At 41.8% G+C, this 23380-nt stretch overlaps 1 protein-coding gene and 1 pseudogene across 3 annotated transcripts in view; one reads left to right on the top strand and one right to left on the bottom strand.

Moving 5' to 3' along the window:
* The window catches only part of FAM168A (family with sequence similarity 168 member A), a 171841-nt gene that overhangs the window by 74035 nt on the left and 74426 nt on the right, over window positions 1-23380 (bottom strand). The gene's annotated exons all lie outside the window — the stretch shown is intronic.
* Window positions 22845-23178, top strand: LOC308233268 (cyclin-dependent kinase 2-associated protein 1-like; annotated as a pseudogene). The gene has a single exon. The product of its transcript is annotated as a cyclin-dependent kinase 2-associated protein 1-like (transcript).

Here is a 23380-nt window from a genome sequence, read left to right as displayed (position 1 = left end):
GGCCAGGGCTGCGGGAACTTGGCTTCCTCCATTGCCGGGGCAACCCAAGCCTCCTGCTCTCTCCAGCTCTGTGGTTGCCGCCATTTTTGTTGAGATTTATTTATCTTCTATAATTGAAACTTTGTAGCCTTAAGTGGAGGCCTGGGCCCGCCAGGGTATGCAGAAAGCTTGGCTTCCTCCATTGCCGAGGAAACCCAAGCCTCCTGCTCGCTCCGTGGCCACAGCCATCTTGGTTGGGTTAATTTGCATACTCACTCCTGATTGGCTGGTGGGTGTGGCTTGAGGGTATAGTGGAGTGATGGTTAATTTGCATGTTACTCTTTTATTAGATAGGATTATATTATAACCAGAGGCCTGGTGCACGAAATTTGTGTACTCAGGGGCAGGGAGGTCCCTCAGCCTGGCCTGCGCCCCCTCACAGTCTGGCAGTTGGACATCCTTAGCGCTGCCGCAGAGGTGGGAGAGACTCCCACCACCGCCGCTGCGCTCACCAGCCGTGAGCCCAACTCAGGGCTTCTGGCTGAGCAGCGCTCCTCCTGTGGGAGTGCACTGACCACCAGGGGGCAGCTCCTGCATTGAGCATCTGACCCTGGTGGTCAGTGTGCGTCATAGCGACCGGTCGTTCTGCCATTCAGTCGATTTGCATATTAGCCTTTTATTATATAGGATTATATAGAATAATGACACAGTACCTCTACAACTTCAGACTCTGACCAAAAAATTCATTCATTCAATAAACATTTATATAAGTTAGGCAATGAAAACACAAATATACTAAATGACAAATCCATGAAGGTGTCACAAATATTGCTTTTCCTAGTCATATATAAACATTTCAGAATTGTGTTTCTATTTAAAAAAAAAAAAACTTGGTTCCAAAATTCTGTAGTTTTATTTATTTTTTCTAATCACACTTAAGAGGGTTGCAGATCTTTTATTATATACTATGTTTAACAACCCCTCCCACAAAGAAACCTCTCCCTATTAAATCATAGCTCACACTTATTTCCCCTTCTTTAAATAACTCATAGCCTAATCTACTCATTTAGGACTTTCCCCCATTAGTATATGATAGCACCTCTAATTCTATGCATGTCTTTTTGTTACACCCAATCAACCATTAGTTCCTTGAGAATACACCCAACATCTTATTTTTCTTTGCATCTCCAGTAAGACTTTTTATAATTTATTTATAATCCATACCAAGACTAATTCAAAAGAATGTGAAGTAATGTAAAATTGGGATATAAAAAGAAGATAGTTAAAATAAAAATGAATAAAAACCAGCTGGGACACAGATTCTAAATCAAATGATCAAAATTCACCTTCTACATCTGCCATTTATGTGCCATGTTATAACTGGCAAGTTATGGCCTCTCTAATCAGCTTACTCATCTGTAAGTAAACATACACTGCCGTATCTCACAGACAGCCAGTCAAGCACAGACATTAACAAAACCAGCCATGGAGCCAGAAACCATTGGTTGGATTCAAATCACAGCTCCATCACATATTAACTGTGTGATCTTGGGCACCTTACTTAATTACTTCAAGTCTTAGTGTCTTCATCTGTTCCAAATGATGATAATACAACTTTTACAACTGATATAAAAGTTAAATAAAATATATATGTAAAGCACTTAGTGTTGGACATATAATAAGTACTCAATAAAAAATAACCATTCATGCCCTAATCGGTTTGGCTCAGTGGATAGAGCGTCGGCCTGCGGACTGAAGGGTCTCGGGTTCGATTCCGGTCAAGGGCATATACCTTGGTTGCGGGCACATCCCCAGTGGGAGGTGTGCAGGAGGCAGCTGATCGATGTTTCTAACTCTCTATCCTTCTCCCTTCCTCTCTGTAAAAAATCAATAAAATATATTAAAAAAAAATAACCATTCATAGCAAGAATCATCTCCAGGCTGTTTATGAAGATGTGTTATATAAGTGGGGGAGGAGGATCTAAAATTTAAAGTGTTATGAAATGTTTGGAATGCTTATTACTATTACTCATATCGGCCTTTTCTTTGACATTCTATGAAGCAAATTAATAAAAATGAGGAAAAAACGTGTCCAAAGACAGTTGTCTTAAACAATATTTTTCTAAATATAATTCCTTATAGCTCTGTCTTTTGCATTTCTGGCCTCCTTCCAAATATCTTTAATACTGCGTAAAGCAGGAGTGAAAACGCAATCTGTGCCCTTACAACTGATAGAAATAAGGCCTGAAGGTTTTCTACCAAATTGGGGCAAAACAGCCATGTCCGTTGAGCCCTGCAGAATGCCTAGGCAGGAATGAATAATTGCCAAGAAGGCCAGTTTAAATGGAGGCAGCTGGTTGGGTTTGGGGGTTATTTTTTCTGGTACTCTAGAACACAGTGGTGTCTCTGGGTCTATGGCTTGCTCTGCAGGATGACAGAAGGTACAGCCAAAACATAAAGGCAGCAGAGGACATAAAAAGGACACAAGAAAAAAGCCAGTGTAGCATGATCACCAATAAGAACTATTTCATGAGCGTGTGTTGAGTAAGCCAGTATGTGCACAGTCACTGTGATATAATTACCCTTTAATGCATTATAATCTGTGTACCTGAAGAATGTCAAAGAAAAGGCTGATCTGTGTCCCATATACAGTCCTAAAATATCAGAACCAGAAGAGCCTTCAAGGTTAATCAGTCCAGCATTAGTATTATTATGGATGCAGGAATTAAAGGAGAGAAGCTTATCCTTTGTCACAAGGCATGTCAAGGAATAGAGCTAAGATCAGAACCCAAGACTAGGCTGACTGTGGACCTTAGTATCAAGTATGTAGAAAGAGAACATATTACAAACCTTGTCATTTGTGAATCAATTTCCAAAGATGGCAAATCTCCTTAGCTAAGAAAATCTCTCTCATCAACCACTGCCTCATCAAATCTTTCTCAAATGCTCACCTCAGGGAAGTTGGAAATTACAAAATATCATAGACCTTTGAAACTGCTCAAGAATAGCCAGAGCTGCCCAGCCGGTGTGGCTCAGTGGTTGAGGTTGACCTATGAACCAGGAGGTCACTGTTTGATTCCCGGTCACGGTGCATGCCCAGGTTGTGGCTTGATCCCCAATAGGAGGCATGCAGGAGGCAGTTGATCTATGATTCTCTCTCATCATTAATGTTTCTATCTCCCTCTCCTTTACTCTCTGAAATCAATAAAGATATATTTTTTAAAAATAGCCAGAGCTGAATATTGTAAGTTCATCAGAGTGAAATGTCTGAAACAAAGGCCCAATTTGTAAAGGGTAAAAAGGCAGAGTTCACTACTAGCTACTGTGCATGGTTCCCACAACTCATCTTTGAAAAGGGAGTCTATTTTCAGTGACATTAACAGAAATAAAAATTAAATCCTCAAATCTAGAATTTTAGGCTTTTTAAACTTATCCCCAACCTCTACTCTCCAACACTCCACTTCTGCTCAACAATGCTCTAGGCCAGTGGTTGGCAAACTCATTAGCCAACAGAGCCAAATATCAACAGTACAACGATTGAAATTTCTTTTGAGAGCCAAATTTTTTAAACTTAAACTTCTTCTAACACCACTTCTTCAAAATAGACTCGCCCAGGCAGTGGTATTTTGTGGAAGAGCCACACTCAAGGGGCCAAAGAGCCGCATGTGGCTTGAGAGCCGTAGTTTGCCGACCACGGCTCTAGGCAAATTGAACAGGTGCTTGGCTTTTCCACCTTTTTTAAAGAGAAAGAGAAGTGAGTGCTTACATTTTTCCACAAACCTTGTGTCATCCCTATAAATTCAAATCCTAACCATCTTTCAGGCCCAGCTCAAGACTCTCAACTCCAGGAAGCTTTCTTTAAAAAGCCCACATTAAGCCCAGTTGGGTGGCTCAGCTGGTTGGAGCATCATCCTGTACACCAAAAAGGTTGCAAGTTTAATTCCCTGTCAGGGGACATACCTAGGTTTTGGGTTTGATCCCTGGTTGGGGTGCATACAGAAAGCAACCGATTGATTTCTCTCTCTCACATCAATGCTCCTCTCTCCCTCACTCTCTCCCACTTTCCCTCCCTATCTAAAATCAATTTAAAAATTCAGATTGCTCTGGGTACTTAGAAGAGGCAAGAGCATGTGATCACAGAAAATTTAGAGTGTAAGGCAAGCATGTCAAACTTGGGACTGGCAGGCCGCATGCCTCGTTTATACGCTTGGTGTAAGGCACCTTCAAGGTCAGTCAGTGAGTCAGCATTTTATTTGTTAATGAATCGTAATGTAAATATCTGTGTTTTCCGATGGTCTTAGGTTCTTCAGTCGCGACCCACAGGTTGAGAACCGCTAGCGGGGTCGCCTAAGACCATCGGAAAACACAGATATTTACATTACGATTCATTAACAGTAGCAAAATTAGTTATGAAGTAGCAATGAAAATAATTTTATGGTTGGGTGTCACCACAACATGAGAAACTGTATTAAAGGGTCGTGGCATTAGAAAGGTTGAGAACCACTGCTCTAGACATTTGTGTTAGGCACTGAGAATGCCATAATGAACCACTCAGCCACTGCCCCTGTCCTCAGAGTTTATACTCCAGAGCAGCGGTCACCAACCTTTCAGACATCACGGACCCAGTGGTTGGCAGACCACCAGTTGGCGACCACTGATCTAGAGGCGGAAAGAGATGAAGGGCAGGTAGGACAGACTAACACATCCTATAATTACAAAGTGTTAACAGATGCTCATCAGTGTTAAGAGATGCTCATCAGTGTTTCTCTCACTGTGTATCTCCCCCTCCCTTACACCCTCTAAAAATCAATGGAAAAATATCTAAAAATCAATGGAAAAAGCAAATGTAGAGATTTGCTCAAGAATGTCAAGATAAGAAAGAACAGTTCGAAGGTGGTAACATTTAAACAAGCCATAAGGGAGGAGCAGGGAAATATTTTAGCAAAAGGAATAGCATGGGCAAGGCACTGAAGCAGAAAAGAACTTGGATTTGCTCTCAGAGGAACTGAGAGATAATGAATATGGCTGGAACAGAGTGAATAAAGTGGAGAATGGCACAAAAACCAGAGCATAGACTTTGATCTATGAGTGGTTTAATCATAGATCAGTGAGTGTAGTGTATCAGTAGATTCACCTCTTAAACTTATACTTTAAATATTATTTTAGAACCAGATTTATATAGCTTCAGATATAAAACAAAAGAGCTCAAGCAATAATGCTGATACTGAATACTGTGTAACTAACTGAAGTTACATAGCAAGCGCATCATTAAAAAATGGAAATATTTCCAAGATAAAGGAACATATGAAGGCCTTCCTGTAATTAACCTCTTTAAAATTCCAGGACAGAAAGACAGAATTGACTTTCTCATTGCCTAATTAATGGTGCATTTCATAAATCATACCTGATTTGAACTACTGTCTTTAGCATTCATCTCAAAATGTTTCACTGAAACCATACCCTTAAATAGGGAGAATGATCAAGCCTGTCACACCAAGGGATGCTCAATCTAAAAAGAAGCAGCCCCTTTATAGACTCCAGAGCAGCAAAGGGGCTCCTTACATACCCTGCCCAAAGGCTTTGTCCTCTTATCAGATGTCAAGCTCATGATAAAAAAAAGAGATTTTATTCAGTATTTCACACTACTGTCAAATATCTGTCCCTGCACCCGAAGACAAATGAAATAATCAGCTGAAAAAAAACATTATAACTACTTATAACAAGCTTCTTTGGTCTAGAAGAATGTCTCTTACATTGGTTGAAACTAGTAAGTTCCAAGTTATAGATGAGCTGATAAAATTTTATTATGGTACAGTAGTTTCAAGAAACATACATGCTATTACTTTAACAGTAAGACTGACTTTAGTCTTATAATTTGAATGGACTGGTGGCTTTTCTGCTTGTGTAACCTATTCTATGAATGTTGATTGCACTTTCAGAACCATAAAAGAAGGAGCCCTTTGGCCCCCTCTCCAGGACAATCTGAATAACAGGCACCCTATTTTCTTTGTACTGCTGTTGCAACACCTGTGGAGCCCTCTAAAGGAACTGTTCCTCAGGAATAAGAGAGCACCTTCTGGTCATGAGCACTTGACCAGGCTAAGGGCCCCTCCCACCTTTTCCTTCCAACTGAGCCCAGGGTTGGCAGGAGAAAAAATAAAGCTCTGTTCTTTTTTTTTGCTCATATTTAGTCATGACATTTTCTCTACTGAATAACAAAACTCTTGTTTTCATCTTCAAAACTAGGAAATAGTCTTTAACTGGATAAAATAACCCCACAGCAGGCTCACCAGGAAGAAAAGAAAACCAAGGCAGCTTGCAGCTAATGCCTGTGGACAAGAGTGCTACAATGTTAATAACAGTGGGGAAGAGGATAACCTAGTATTTGAAGTAAACCACTAGACCAGTGGTCGGCAAACCGCGGCTCACGAGCCACATGCGGCTCTTTGGCCCCTGGAGTGTGGCTCTTCCACAAAATACCATGTGCGGGCGCGCACGTACAGTGCGATTGAAACTTCGTGGCCCATGCGCAGAAGTCGGTTTTCGGCCTGGGTGAGTCTATTTTGAAGAAGTGGCGTTAGAACACTCAAGGGGCCAAAGAGCTGCATGTGGTCGCGAGCCGCAGTTTGCTGACCATTGACTCATCCTGAGGCCTTCACTCTGGGTTTGAATCTTGTAGTTGGCACTTTAGGCCAAAGAAAGATTATCCAGCACTAGACAATGGCATTCCTTACTGAAAATAAAATTCTCATGCATGAGGATGAAAGATAAATCATTTGCAGAAGTGACCCAAAGTACTATCTGTAGCACAGGAAATTTGATAGCACTAGAGTTCAACAAAGATGTCAAAAGGGAATTCTCAAGGAAGCTGAAATTGTAGCTGAGAAAGGAAGCAATCCTACTTTTGCTAAAGGAGAGAGAAAAAAGGTAATAAAGCAATAGCTTGCATTCAACTTCTTTGACTCTCAAACCTAGGTTGTGACTTCCCTCTCTTATGACCCAGGATATTTTGTCAGGGGCTAACAATTGATTTTTATTTATTTATTTTTTTAAATATATTTTTATTGATTTCAGAGAGTAAGGGAGAGGGAGAGATAGAAACATCAATGATGACAGAGAACCATCGATTGGCTGCCTCCTGCACACCCCATTCTGGGGATCAAGCCCACAACCCAGGCATGCACCCTTGACTGGACTTGAACCCAGGACCCTTCAGTCCACAGGCCGACACTCTATCCACTGAGCCAAACCAGGTAGGGCTTACAATTGATTTTTAAACTGAAAAATACATGGGTCCATGCAATTCCTATAAAAGATCTATCCATAATCCATTAAAAGAAAAGAAAAATGGACATGGCTGCCAAACTGGCATTTCAGAAAACAGTTTTATGGTAATTTAGTACCCCAGCATCAGCCTGGGTCATTAGGACTCTTGTTTGCTATGCTAGGCACTTTGCAGTGTCCCAGATGCAGAGGCTGTAACAACCAATATAAAAAATACTGAGAGGGCTCTGTTGGGAGCACTGGCTTTCACTCACAGGAACATCACCAGCAAACACTCCGAGGCAGGGTGGGACAGAAAGGGCATTGGTGAGAATCAGAGAGCCAGAGCTGAAGTGTCAGTTCCTTTAGCTATTCATTCTAAAACTTTAGGCCCCTAACTCCCTGGGCATTATTTCCATATATGGTAACTAGAGGCCCGGTGCACAAAATTCTTGCACTGGTACAGTCCCTAGGCCTGGCTGGCGATCGAAGCGCGAGCGTCTGGCATGGAAGGGCAGGTCCCAGCTGACCTCTGGGCCCTGGGCAGCACCTGGGCCCCCAGGGCCCTGTGCGCCCCCTTCCTCCTGAGTCATCATGCCCCCACCTGGCTCCCTCAGTGCCTGGAGCCAGGCAGCGGCCCCGCCCCCCGCCGCCACCACTAGTCGCCATCTGCGGGGTGAATGGCGGGGCAATCGGGCCCCCGCCCAGCTCCCTGAGCACCTGGGAGCCGGGTGGCAGCGGGCCACTGGTCGCCGTCTGCAGGGCAATTGGCAGGGCAACTGGCAGGGCAAATGGGCCCCCACCCAGCTCCCTTAGCACCTGGGAGCTGGGTGGTGGCCCCACCCCCTGCCCCCACCACTTGTCATCTGCTGGGTGATTGGGCCCCACTCACATCCGCCTTGGCCTGGCACTGCCTGCTCACCTGCTCCACCATCCTGCTCTCATCAGGGCCCATCAGGGCTGGCAGCGCCTCCACTGCCGCCTTCTGCCAGCACCCCGTCACCCACCATGTTCCGCGCTCCCCCTGGTGGTCAGTGCACGTCATAGCGAACAGTCGAACTCCCAGTCAAGGGGACAATTTGCATATTAGGCTTTTATTATATAGGACTAGAGGCCCGGTGCATGAAATTTGTGCAAGGGGGGAGTCCCTCAGCCTGGCCTGCACCCTCTCCAATCTGGGACCCCTCGGGGGATGTCCCACTGCCGGTTTAGGCCTGACCTGCAGGGATCGGGCCTAAACCAGCAGTCAGACATCCTTCTCGCAATCTGGGACTGCTGGCTCCTAACTGCTCACCTGCCTGCCTGCCTGATTGCCCCTAACCACTATTCCTGCCTGCCTGATGCCGCTAACTGCCCTCCCCTGCCGACCTGGTTACGCCTAACTGCTCCCCTGCCAGCCTGGTCACCCCTAACTGCTCCCCCGCCAGTCTGGCCGCCCCTAACTGCTCTCCCTTGCCAGCCTGGTTGCCCCTAACTGTTCCCCCCTGCCGGCATGGTATCCTCTAACTGCCGGCCTCTTCTCCCCTAACTGCTCTCCCCTGCCGGCCTGGTCGCCCCTAGCTGCTCTCCCCTGCTGGCCTGATTGCCCCTGATCGCCTCTGCCTCGGCCCCCGCCACCGTGGCTTTGTCCGGAAAGACGTTTGGAAGGATGTCTAGAAGACGTCTGGTCTAATTAGCATATTACCCTTTTATTAGTATAGATAAACCTTTCCTTCACATGTATACAGTAAGTACTATAGGGCTTAACAAAAAAACAGCAGTCCCTTACCTGATGCCTGATTTCTGCTTCCCAAAAGAAATCCTTTGAACTTTTAGATCTTTCTCTTCATATTTATCTCTCTCTTTTTTTTAAAGGCTTATACTGGCTTTTTGTCCATTTTAGTTACTATTTATCATCTTTTTGTTAAGAGAATTTGTTCTTTTATACCATGATCATCACCCCCCACACCACCCATACACATGTACACACACTTTCCTTTTACTAAATAATGCACACTACCATTTGGATGGAGCTCAAGGGCATTATGCTGAATGAAAAAAAGGTCACATGCTGCATGATTCTACTTATATAGTTATCTTGAAATGACAAAATTATACAAATGGAAAACAAATTAGTTGTCGCCAGGAGTTAGGGATGGGGAAAGTGCTATGACTATAAAGGGATAGCATGTGGGAAATTGAATATTCTGTATTTTGACTACAGTGGTGGTTATACAAACCTATACATATGATAAAATAACACATTGTACCAATGTCATTTTCCTGGTTTGGATACTGTACTATAGTACAAGATCTAACCATAGTTACAAGATCTAACCATTGGGGAATATTAGATAAAGGGTATACAGGACCTCCCTGTACTATCTTTGCAACATCCTAAAAACTATAATTATTTCAAAATAAAACGTTTTTAAAAATTAATATTGTTTACATTACTATAATTTTCACACCTAAGCCACATAGTATGACTGCATTGCCTTTCTTGAACTAGAATTCTAGTTTTCCCTAGAATAGTTGACTCATTTTTAATTTTCCTGGTTTTAATGTCCTTTCCCCCAATTCATCTCCAAATTCTCCAAAATAACATTAAGGCTACTTTTTTGTTTGTTTTGTTTTGCTAATCCTCACCTGAGGATATTTTCCCATTGACTTTTAGGGAGAGTGGAAGAGAGGGGGAGGGAAATAGAAAGATCGATGTGAGAGAAACACATCGATTGGTTGACTCCTGCACAAGCCGGACCAGGGCCCGGGTCGGGGAGGAGCCTGCAACCAAGGTACGTGCCCTTGACTGGAATTGAACCCGGGACCCTTTGATCTGAAGGGCGATGCTCTATCCACTGACCCAAACTGGCTAGGGCAAGGCTCCTTTTAACATGGTCATATATGTCAGATAATTTATTGGTTTCATTTTATCTTTTCTTTAAAATGTCTCTCTTAGAGACCTCCAACCTCTTGTTCTAATCTGGTAACCCTTTCTAGTCTCTAAACCTCCTGCATAGCCCTGGTTCTGGAATACACTTTAACCATCATTCTGGGATTTCACTTGTCTCTTCTATATTGCATACCCCCATTTCCTGGATTCCTGCCTTCCTCTTTCTTTTCCATCTCATTATGATACATCAAACTACCAAGTTTCTTAAAACGGCATACATGGGAAATATTTTGAGAGGTCTAAAGATGTCTCCCCCACCCCCACCACCACATTCATATTTGATTGTTAGTTTTGACAGGGTCTAGAACAGCCTTGGGCAAACTACAGCCCGCGGGCTGGATCCGGCTGTTCTATCCGGTTTTCTTGCTCTCCCCTCCGCTCCTTTACTTTGAATTTATATTAGTTCACACAAACACTCCATCCATGCTTTTGTTCCGGCACTCCGGTCCAGTTTAAGAACCCATTGTGGCCCTCGAGTCAAAAAGTTTGCCCACCCCTGGTCTAGAATCCTAAACTGGAAATCATTTCTTTCCAGAATATCAGGCAATTCCTCCACTTTCTTCTAGCTTCCAATATTGCTTTTGAGAAGTCTTTGTATGTGATGTGTTAATTCTCTCTGGAAGTTTTTATGATATTCTCATTCTATCCAGTATTCTGAAATTTCATGATATTCTTTTTTTTTTTTTCATTGTATTGAGCACTTGGTGAGGTTTTCAATCTAAACATATGTGTACTTAAATTCTAGGAAATTATATTATTTCTTTGATGATTTCATTCACTCTATAATCCAATATCTAACTACAGGGAGATCCAGAGATCTAACGGGGGAAAACTAGAGGAATTGAAGAAAAGAAAAATCATGAAAAATTATTAAATCAGCCCGGCTAGCATGGCTCAGTGGTTGAGCATCGACCTATGAACCAGGAGGTCATAGTTTGATTCCCGGTCAGGGCACATGCCCAGGTTGCGGGCTCGATCCCCAGTGTGGGGTGTGCAGGAGGCAGCCAATCAATGATTCTCATTATTGATGTTTCTATCTCTCTCTCCCTCTCTGAAATAAACTTTAAAAAATATTTAAAAATAATTAAGTCTCCAAAACCGGTTTGGCTCGGTGGATAGAGCGTCAGCCTGCGGACTGAAGGGTCCCAGGTTCGATTCCGGTCAAGGGCATGTAACTTGGTTGCGGGCACATCCCCAGTAGGAGGTGTGCAAGAGGCAGCTGATCGATGTTTCTCATCGATGTTTCTGACTATCTATCCCTCTTCCTTCCTCTCTGTAAAAAAATCAATAAAATATATTAAAAAAAAAAATTAAGTCAACTGTCTTAAATTTAAATGAATCTGAAGCTGATAAATAAATCCTTTAACTTATTTCTTTCTTCTCCTGTTTTCTACTTCTTTGTTTTTTATGCGTCCTTTATTTCTGATATATTTTTAAGTATCTAAAAGTTCTTTCTGGTTCTCTGATTCCTTTTTTTTAAGGGCCCTATTATTTTTTTTAATATATATATTTTTATTGATTTCAGAGAGAAAGGGAGAGGGAGAGACAGAAACATCAATGATGAGAGAGAACCATTGATCAGCTGCCTCCTGCACGCCCCCTAATGGGGATCGAGCCCGCAACCCAGGCATGTGCCCTTGACCAGAATCAAACTCAGGACCCTTCAGTCCGCAAGCCGACACTCTATCCACTGAGCCAAACTGGCGAGGGCTAAAAGGTCCTATTATTGTTTCATTTAGGCAAGATATTCTCTGATCTGAGTTTTTTCTAATTTTCTTTTGTTTTCTACATGTGCTCTCCCTTCCCCTTGCTCTCTTTTTTGGGAATGGAGTTCATTTTATCTGTTTGTTTTTATTTCTGTTATTCATATTAGAGGTTTTCCTTCCATATCAAGTGATCTTCGCTTAGTATTTCACATTTAAAAATAAGGTACACACAGATACATTGTATAAGCAGCAGGGCATGTTAACTTCTAGGCTTCACTATAACAGGAGAGAATGCCAACCCAGTTTTTTTATTGGGGAGGCCCTCAAATGTCTGAGTCCGTTTTTCAGAGAGGAATCCTCCAATCTCCCACCTGAGGAGAATAAGCCTACCTATGTCTGGAAGCTAAGAACTGGATGGAGACTTCACTTATCCCCTGTTTAGAATGTCACCTCTTTTACTCAAAGCTAAATTTGGTGTTCCCAAGTTTAGGGCCTCTCTGGTTTTATTTCTTTAGAGAATAGACCTCCAAAGTTCTGCTGAAATAAAGAACTTATATAACTTCTGAATTCCTGTTTTCAGCTCTACCTCTCTTTCTAACATTCAAGACACCAAAAATCTCCAATATCTAGGGCTTTCTAGGGTTCTGTACCACAAAATGGCTTTGTTCATGGTCACATTCCCTCAGTAGCCTTAGCTTTCCGGTTTCCCTAATCCACTAATTCATTCATCATTTGTGCCTCTTTTCCATCTTCTCCTACTCTCTTAGCCTTTGTGAGTTAATACTAGTTTTATTCCATTTCAATGGAGTTTTTAAAAGTAGGTAAGATGTATATGTTAAATCCATCTTATTTTTAATCATAAGCCCTCTCATGAAGCTCTTCAAAGGACAAAAGACAGAAAGAATATGAAAGTTCTTGGAAAACTCAAAAAGTAAATATCCAACAGTAGCATTAGTGGTAGCAATAGTATGCTATTTTTTAAACTGTTACCCCAATATAAAAAAAATTTTTCTCTTTGGTGCTCTAGAGAAGTACCAAGTTTTAAAAATAAAACATCAAAAATATTTTGCAGCATATATATCAAAAGATTAATAACCTTAATATACTTAATAAGAGGATGACTCCCCCCCTCCCGCCCCCGGCAAAAATGACAGAAGTCAAAGAACCTAGCAGAAAATGTGCAATAAATGATGCCAAAAAATTCACAAAACTATAAATGACCAATAAACATTAAAAAATATTTTAACTTCACTAGTAAGTAGGGAAATAAAAACTAAAACAATGAGGCATTTATCTCTCACTGGATTGGCAAACATTGTAGAGAATGATAACATCCAGTGTTGGCAAGGTGTGACAATGTTCCCAGCGATAATCAAGAACCTAAAAATAAAAGGGCTTTCTTGCTCTTTAGTTCTAATTCTAACCCTCACCTTGACTCACTATATGATTCTCAACAAGTCACCTCCCCTATCTGTGCCTCACTTTTCTCAGTTTTTCTAAAACAAAACAAAAAATCATTAAGATTACCTGGCTTGCTTATCTTACAGAAGTGTTGTAAAGAAAAAGCAACACTGGCCATGAAAGAACTTTGTAAACTTTACAGCTCAATACAATCCTGCAGCATTTATGAGAAGGAAAACCAGATTATTCTCAAAATGAACTGCTTAGGCCTGGCTGGAGTTGCTCAGTGGTTGGAGCATCGGCATGCTCAGGGAAGGGTCGCAGGTTTGATTCTCTGCACCAGCCTGAGGTAACACACCAATGTCTCTCTCTCTCCTCTTCTTCCCCTGCCCCCTCCTCCTTTCCACTCTCTCTGAAAATCAATGAAAAAATATCCGTGAGAGAGGATTTTAAAAAAATTAACTGCTTATTGTTGGATAAACATCCTATAAAATAAAGAGTTACTTTTTCAGAAAAAAAACTGCAGGAAGAGAATTAACAGGAAAAAATCTAGGTCTGGTTTTACAATATAACTTTAAACAAGTCCTCTAGTCTCTGTATTTCAGCTTTTGAAGACCTCTAAGGATTCTGTAACTCTGTGACAAAAAGAGATATGAAACCCTTGAAATGGAACAGCTGGAACTCAAACTTGCCAGTCTCTTGCCTGAAGAGGCTAAGTAGAGATCACAGGCCAGCTTTGCAGAGACATCTAGTTTACTGGTCCATAAAACATTTTTTTTACTGGCCAACCCTCCTTTTTGGCTTAGACTAAAGAAATAGCAAAAAAGAGATCTTTACTCATTTTTAGTGGGGTGGTTTGTTTTAGAGTCCTTTGTGTCTTTTGAACAGAAATCTTTTATCAGATATGTGTTTTGGAAAAATTTTCTCCCAGTTTGTGGCTTGTCTTTTTATTTTCCAAACAAGTTCTTTCACAGAGTAGTTGTTTAAGTCTATAAAGTCTAAATTATTAATTTATTTCTTCATTAAACGCCACAACCACAACTATTTAAAAAAAAGAAGTAGCAAAGAATAGCTCGATCACACCTCCTTAAAGGCCTTTGACAAACCTTCCTCGGTCTCATATACAAAACAATGGACTCAGAAATACAAGCTACTGGAATTTTTGAACCACAACTCAGCCTTTGTACTCCCTTTCTCTATAGAGAGCAACTTGGAATAACACAATCAGCACTGCAGCTTGGGAAGGAAACTCTCAGGGGAAACGACTGCATAGTTTTCTCTGCAGACATGATAGCAGGAGAAAGAACACTACTAGATCAAGTAAAACTGTCTATAAAGGAAATGACAAGAGTTCCACTGAAAGAAGTAATGAGTATCCTATATAATAAAGAGGTAATATGCAAATTGACCATCACTCCAACGCACAAGATGGCCACCCCCATGTGGTCAAAGAAGGCCACCACAAGATGGCCAGCAGGGGAAGGCAGTTGGGAGGGACCAGGCCTGAAAGGGAGGGCAGTTGGGGGTGACCGGGCCATCAGGGGAGAGCAGTTGGGGGCAACCAGGCCTGCAGGGGAGAGCAGTTGGGGGCAACCAGGCCTGCAGGGGAGAGCAGTTGGGGGCAACCAGGCCTGCAGGGGAGGGCAGTTAGGGGCGACCAGGCTGGCAGGGGAGGGCAGTTAGGGGCAATCGGGCCAGCAGGGGAGCAGGTAGGCATCAATCAGGCTGACAGGGGAGTGGTTAGGGCAGGGGTGGGCAAACTTTTTGACTCCAGGGCCACAATGGGTTCTTAAACTGGACCGGAGGGCCAGAACAAAAGCATGGATGGAGTGTTTGTGTGACCTAATATAAATTCAAAGTAAAGGAGCGGAGGGGAGAGCAAGAGAACCCTCCGCTCTTTCGGCTCCGCGGGCCGGATAGAACAGCCGAACGGGCCGGATCCGGCCCGCGGGCCGTAGTGTGCCCACGGCTGGGTTAGGGGGTGATCAGGCTGGCAGGCAGAAGCAGTTAGGGGCAATCAGGAAGGCAGGCAGGCGAGCAGTTGGGAGCCAGCAGTCCTGGATTATGAGAGAGATGTCCGACTGCCCGTTTAGGCCGGATCCCACCAGGATTGGGCCTAAACGGGCAGTCAGACATCCTTCGAGGGGTCCCAGATTGGAGAGGATGCAGGCTGGGCTGAGGGACACACTCTCCCCCGTGCACGAATTTCGTGAACCGGGCCTCTAGTTTATTTATAAGCTGGGCCTCTAGTTTATTAATAACCCATCCCACAGAAACTATCCTACCCTCAGGAGTCTTTCCCTTCAGGTCTCCTAAGAACAGTAATAGCCACTCACTTATCACTCAGCATACACAAACACCCCGTGCCAGGCACTCCAATAGACACTTCCATTTACATTAGCCAGTTTCTTTACAAACCAAACCAAACCTATTACTGAGGAATTACTGTCTCCATTTTACAGATAAATAAATCAAGATTCAGAGAAATTCAAAGACTTACCCAAAATTATGGATCACTATTATTGTCATTCTTATTTATCACTATTCTCATAAAATGATGAGAAAATTGAGGCTCAGATAATAACTATTAAGTTATTAAGTAGCAGATGGGATTGTATCCAGTGGTTTTGCTCTTAAAGCTCATACTAATTCCACTACATTGCCATTCCTGTTCAATGCTAAATCAGAAAATGAAAATAAAATTTCAACTCTGAGTATGCAGTTAAAAATAAATAATATGTACAGACTCGTTCTTCAGTTCCTTACAAAGAATAAATGTCATCATTTCTCAAAAGCAGGATAGCAGCAGCGTTTATTGCCAGGAAAATCAAAGGAAAAGGTAACTACCCCAAGAGTGAATGACAGTACCAAAAGCAACTAAGGAGAGGTGACACTGATCCAAGGGCTTCTCACTGTCACGATGGAATCACACTCCCACGTCCGCCAATCTCAGCGGCCACCCAGAGGATAATCACAAAATAACCCACTGATAATTTGATTAGGAAATCCTGATTTACTGGCCTCTTCAATGCTTTTAATGCAAAGCTTTTCTTTTAACAGTATATTTTCCAGGCCATATGCAATACTCTGACACTTCAAGCAATGAAATAGGGCATCAGGGTCCCCAACTCTGCCTGACTGATGGCCTGAGAAAGGAATAACTGACTCTTAAGCCTAAATAATTTACTTAAAAGCTTTGTGGGCATTGACCCAAAAGGAACAAACACACCAGCCTCATAAATTTGCTTCCTAATAATATTTAAGTGGTCTATCTAGTTTCAGGCCCTAGAAATGGAAAGTAACCTATAGGAGCAAGAGAGAAGCCTAATGTTGCAGGCAATGCATCAGAACTTGGCTATAAGCTGTTTGTGTGGGGTTAAAAAAAAAAAAAAAGGAGAGAGGGAGAGAGAGAGTAATACCCTGCTGCCAGATAGCAACTGTTTCCAAAATGGGGTTTCTGAGACTCAGACTCCAACTGGCTTATTTTAAATAGCAATTATTAGCAAAAACTGTCCTTGCAAGTGCTGCTATTTTGCTCTGTTGTTACTTGCCCAGACGTGAATGGCCAGAAACAGAAATCAATTCTACAGATTTCTACTGCCATCAGCTAACAAAAAACTCTGTGCTTGCCCTCATAAGCTGGGAGAAAGGAAGAGGGTGTTGCCCTGTTCAAATTTTAGAACAGCCACCCTGGCGAATGGCTCAGTTGGTTGGATCGCTGTCCTGTATATCAAAAGGTTGCAGGTTTGATTCCCAGTCAGGGCACATACCTAGGTTGTGGGTTTGATCCTGGTCTGGCACATATAGGAGGCAAGTGCTGTTTCTCTCTCACATCATTGTCTCTGTCTGTCTCTGTCTCTCCTCTCCCTTTCCTCTCCCTCTAAAAATCAATAAAAACAGCCCTCGACAGTGTGGTTCAATGGATGAAGCATCCGCTTATGGATTGAAGGGCCTCGGGTTCAATTCAGGTCAGGGCGCATGTAGGAGGCAAACAATCAATGTGTCTCTCTCACACTGATGTTTCTCTCTCGGTCTCTCCTCCTCCCTTCTACTCTCTCTAAAAGATCAATGGGGGAAAATATCCTCAGGTGAGGATTAACAAAATAAATATATAAATAGAAATCAATAAAAACATATCCTCGGAGGAGGGTTAAAATATATATATTTCAGAACTAGCCAAACTTAAGCTAGCTTTGCCATTTACTAGCTGTATAACTTTGGTCAAGTCCTTCAACCTTTCTGGGCCTCAATTTTTCCGTGTGTAAAATGGGGATAATACAATGGGCTGTTGGGAGGAAATGAACTAAATTGTACAGGAGATACTATTACAAGAAAATGAACTAAATTTCTGAGGAATATATTTATGTGCGAAGTACCTACCCTAGATTTCATATTATCACACTTTAGGGGAAGAGATATAATTAATTTCACATGAATATTAACAAGAGAATGTTCTCACTGTCCTCACTCTAGCATCTAATGCAAACTATATACAATGAAGGCACAAGACAAATGGCATTCAATGAGGTTTTAACTGCTAGGGAGAATGCCTGGTCCCAACACATAAATTTCCTAATCTTGGAGAGACTTTTCTTCATTCAAACAGTGTTTACTGAGCAACTCTTTAGTGCTAGGCCCCTTTGGGAACAATGCAGATACAAATATGACACTATGTCAGCCACTACTGAGCTCATGGTGCAATGAGGAAGACAAATAGCAAAACAGATTACTACAATACATAAATTTTTAAAATTTGCCTTAAAGCTCCAAACCAATTCTTCATTGCCCTTCTCTGCAATACTGGACTGGACTCTGCAGACTACATTTCTCCTTTCTCAGCTGGTTCATGTCAGGTTCTGCCAATAGAGGGTGCTCGAAGGAGACTACAAGGCTAAGGGAGAAAGAAGGGACTTTTTCCCGTGTTTGGTTTCTCTCTGAGGCAGCAAATATCAGTGCACAGGAAGGCTTGGTAAATTTCAACACAGTGGCTCTGCAGGTTCTAAGGTGAGTGCCTTCCCGACAGTTTCTTCTTCACCAATACACAAGCAGCACATTCCTAGGACAGAAGTCTGAAGAGACTCTTTTCTTAAGCTTCTAAGTTCTTCCTTTGTGCACTATTCCCTCAGCCCTAGGGATAGAAGGTAGGTTTTTTGCAGTTACCACCCTAATACATCTTATTCTCTTTTTAGTAGTTAACCACTTTTTACCTAGTTAACAATTCTTTATATTAAATTTTACCTGTTCAAATTACTAGTGTGGCTTCTACTGCTTCAATTGCCCCTGACTACTATAAATAGGGCAAGTGCTATATTCCGTCATAGAGTCCAGCCTCCATATTTTATAGATAAGAAAGTCGGTGTTTCAAATATTGGAAGTGATCTGCTGAAGGTCACAGAGTGGTAGAACTGAAACTAGAATAACAAACACTTATTCTGTGTTCAGGCTCTGGTTGGCAGTTGAAAAAACACAAGCGTTAAAACTATACCAAATCCCTCCCCTCGAGGGGTCCAATATCTAGTAGGTGATACAGACACTGAAAAATAAAAAAAAAGTGAGAGAGAGAGGGAGGGAGGGTTAGTTAGTTGTAGGGCAGGGTGACAAGCACTAAGACAAAAAGAAAAGGAATTACTAGCTCTAGGAAGTAAGAGAAGGCTCCCTAGAGGGCTTCATCTCACCACACTTTACTCCCTAAACTGAAGGATTCCTGAACTGAATAGAAGGTTAAACAACTTCAAAATAAACCTATAACCAAGGCTTAAGAAGTATAAGTAACCAAAAAAATAAACCTCTACTCTGAGCATAATTAGAAAATGTCACTAATAGTGAATCCTTCTAGAATAGGAAGCAATACAGAAATAAATTATGGATGAGCACTTGTCAGTATTAACTTAGGAGAGAACTGCATTGGCTTACAAAGGGCAACAGGAGTTTGAAGAAGAGAGGTATCAGGAATCAGACTAGAAAGCTTTTTAGAGGAGAGTGTAATTATACTAAGCTGAAAGGCTTGCAAGACTAGGAAGAAGATGCAGCCTGTTTCAGAGAACACTTTCATATAAGGAAAAATACACCTATGGTGAGCAGACGCTGACACAGGAAGAAGAGGCTTTGAGAGCCCTAGACTAGAGAGGAGGCCTAGTTTACCTGACTCTCCGGTTCTAACGGAATCAAGCTTCCCACTGCTTCCCTTAAACAACTTCTTTCATATTTCTGAAAATTTTCACATACTGTTCCCTGTGCCTACAATGCCCTTCAATCCCTTTCTGTCTCAAGAGCTGACCCATCCTGCAAGGGCACAAATCAGTCATCATCTTCACTGTAAAGTTTTCTCCAATCACTCCCAACCCTTGCTCTAGGAAGAATTAATCATTCGCTGTTAAGTGCTCTTTGTATCTCTCTCAATTATAGCACTTTCTTACACTAAAATGTTCTCTCAATTATAGCACTTTCTTACACTATAATGTAATTGTTTATATGTTCCTTCCCAAACAGACCATGAGATTCCTAACATTCCCCAGTGTCTATTATTGTTCCTAGTATACTACGTGAGCTCAGTAAAGATACCCAGAATTACTCTACTAAATTGCCTAGAAAAATTCAGCTTTTAAGACTAAGAATGAATGGATTTTAAAGACCTAACATTCCCTGATTCATAATGAATCCCTCCTGGGGTCCAGAGTTATTAGACTGCACTAGAAACTACGTATTTCTACTTAAGAGCTTAAGTACTTCCTTGTGCCAAACTGGCAATGCAACTGTGTAACTTCAGTGCTTCCACTAAAGGAATTAAAGCTTGTTGCAAGTCCAAACACAACAGTTCTTTATCTTCCTCCTTTACATAAATTGGAAAAATAGCCTGAGAATTTCAACCAGCAGAACCCTTCCCAGGAAGAGAAGACTTGGCTGTTTACTAACAGTTCAAACTAATACCCACGTGGCTGGAATATCTTCTCTTTTGGCAGCTCAATCAGATTAGGGAGGAAGTATCATGCACTGCAATCAGAGAGCAGGATTTGGAGTTAAAAGAAGCAAATGAGTCCCAGCTCCACCACTCTATTTTACCAGGTGACCTTGAACAAGTCACTTAATCTCTCTGAGCTTCAATTTCCCCAGGTGGGAAATAGGAAAAATATAACCTGTCCCACTGTTGCTTCTACCATAAGGATCAAATGAGGACTATTCCTTATTGCACTGAACTCTAATCTTATGAATCTGACCCTCTCTGAAGGTGGCTATGTATAAAGGGACTGGACAGAGAAGGGACAGAGCACTAAGGTTTGAGTCAGACAACTGAGATTAGGCCCAGTTCTACCACTCAATTATGTGATGGGGGAAAGTCATTTAATCATTCTGAACCTCAAATTGCCCTATCTAAAATACATGGAATACTCTTACTTGCCCTACTACCTTGTAGAATTACTGTGAAGCTTGAAATAAAAAGATGATATGGATGAAAGCAATTTACTTGACAAGCTGGAAGTTTTATTACAATACCCCATTTGTATAGAATTCAGCAATCCAATAACCTTGTCTTTCTGGAACACACAGAACTAGAAAGTAAGCAAAAAGGGCCTCTTCCAAGCCAAAATAACTGTCTTTAATTCTTCCCACTTTACTACTAGTAGAGTCCCCAGGGCCTCACTCTTCCCTTAAATACACACCTAATAAACTCAGTAATTTGGGAGCACCCATATATAGGAGGTGAGAAGTGACAAAGGAGAACAATACTGTCTGTTGTGTTTCACAAACAGGAGAAAATGCAAAACAATAATTCCAAACAACCACAAGGATGTAAAAAGCATAGTACTCATCAAAAAGGTGGCCCTTTGCTTTTGTTTATGTTTTAAAATATAGATTCAAAGTAGTAAATGTAGGTTACAATAGCTCCTGTGGTATCAGTATAACACAAAAGGGCAGAATAACTGATGTTCAAAGTAATGAACTTGAATTCTAAGAAAGATTAAATAATATGTCTATTCTATAAAGGGAGATATATAATGAATTTTATATACATTTTGAATTTTTTTAAGACATAAAAATGAAGAAATGGAGAAGAGGGATAACCACAAAATATTGAAAGCTAGAAAGCAAATGAATGAGCAGTAACTGATTTAGCAGATCCAAGAAAGATGACTACTAAGCCAGCAGTGAAAAAAATTAAAAAGCAACAATTTAACCTGTAAAACCCCCACAAAATTCAGAAACTGGTAGCTCCATATTCGGGGTTTCTTTTCCCTCTGGAAATGATAAAAGAGAAGATCTCTAGACAAAGAGAATAGCAGGCACAGTTGAAGGCAGGGTTACTGTACTGAAAATAAGAGTCTAAGTAAACTGAATATTGAGGACCTCCCGGCAGCTTCTAGACCAGTAGCAGCCAGTCCTATAACCTCTACAAAGGTGACTAGAGGATCCTTCATGAGAATCTCACCCACCGTAGTGGAAAGATAAAAATACTAATATTGTAGTTGCCCCACAAATAGACCAGGCAGATGATACAGTGAGGGCCACAATCAGTAAGCCCTGACCAAGTACTTAAAATTTCCAATCAGCTTTTTAGTATCTCCCATTTAAAAATATGGACACCACAGATCATCAGACATCTAGGGAAAGCTCCAACATGAAACACAGAATTCAAGTCCCATTTATATCAGAAGAAATTTGAGGATCCAAATGAAAAGTTATATAAAAGAAAGCATAACAGTAAAGAAAATGATTTAAAAATCTATCAGCCCAGCTAGAGTGGCTCAGTAGCTCAGTTGGTTGGTAATCTAGTGCACCAAAAGGTTGCCGGTTCAATTCCAGGTCAGGACACATACCTGGGTTGTGAGTTTGATCACTGGTCAGGGAGCATAGAGAAGGCAACTGATCAATGTTTTTCTCTCTCACATGGATGTTTCTGTTTCTCTCTTTCTCTCTCCTCCCCCCACTCCCCAATCTCTTCCCTCCCTCCCTCCCTCCTTTGCTCTGAGTTTGTCCTCAGGTGAGGATTAAAAATATATATGTATAAATAAGTATGTATGTATGTATGTATGTATGTATGTGTGTGTGTGTGTGTGTGTGTGTGTGTATATCTATATCTGCCCTGGCTGGTGTGGCTCAGGTTGAGTGTCATCCCATGTACAAAGAGGTCAAAGAGGTGGCTGGTTCGATCGCAGTCAGGGCACATGCTGGGGTTGCGGGCTTGATCCCTGGTAGGAGGCATGCAAGAAGCAGCCAAATGATGTTTCTCTCCCTATCCCTCTGTCAAAAAACAATTTTTTTTAAAAATCAGATCAGATGGACCTACCCCATCAACCTGAAAATTAGCCCTTTCCAAATCTCTGATTGTTCATTTTACTGGTGGGTAGTCACTTATTCAGAGATAAAGGTATAGTAAAATATAATTTGCTAAGTCTGGCAAGGTGCTGTATTGTTTCTGCATTTATTTTTCAAATTTTAAAGATATGTTGTGGGGTGCGGCAGGGAGCTGCCATCAACAAAAAGTGCAGCAGAAGCAGAGTAGGCGTGGACTGGTGCTCAGACACCAGCTGCCCCGCACACCTCGCACACCCCGCCACTCTCTCCAGATGTCTTACAAACCAAACTGGACCAAAAACATGCCTGCTGCCTGCCTCAACGCAGCTGGGAGCCTGGGAGCACCCACCTGCCCTCCACAATACCGCCAGCAGCTGACTGACCATGAGCCACCGTCCCTAGGCTACACCAAGGAAAGTGGAAATAGTCAGGTGCCCCAGAGCAAATACAGAGTTACTGGCCATCATCAAGGAGTTAGGGAAAGAAATCAGACCCACCCACACGGGAAGCAAGAGTGTGATGGAGAGACTAAAATGAGGCACCATCCATGCCAGAGGGCTGGTTCAGGAGTGTTTGGCTGAAATTGAACGGAATGTCAGATCCTAGATGCCTTATTAGCTTGGAAGGTTTTCCACTTCTTCCAATAAATTTATAGTTCATCTGAAATTCTTTCTCCTCCCTGTGCCCATCCCATGGTTCTTTAGATTCTAAACCTACAGTCTAAGATGGGGAAGAGATTTTGCAGTTGATTAGTATTTACATTTTTTTAAATAAATCTTTATTGTTCAGATTATTACAACTGTTCCTC

This window comes from Plecotus auritus, assembly GCF_963455305.1.
Source record: "Plecotus auritus genome assembly, chromosome: 9".
In the NCBI taxonomy this organism is placed as follows: Eukaryota; Metazoa; Chordata; class Mammalia; order Chiroptera; family Vespertilionidae; genus Plecotus; species Plecotus auritus.
Note: the sequence above shows the minus strand (reverse complement) of the source record. Positions and strands in the feature narration are given on the sequence as shown.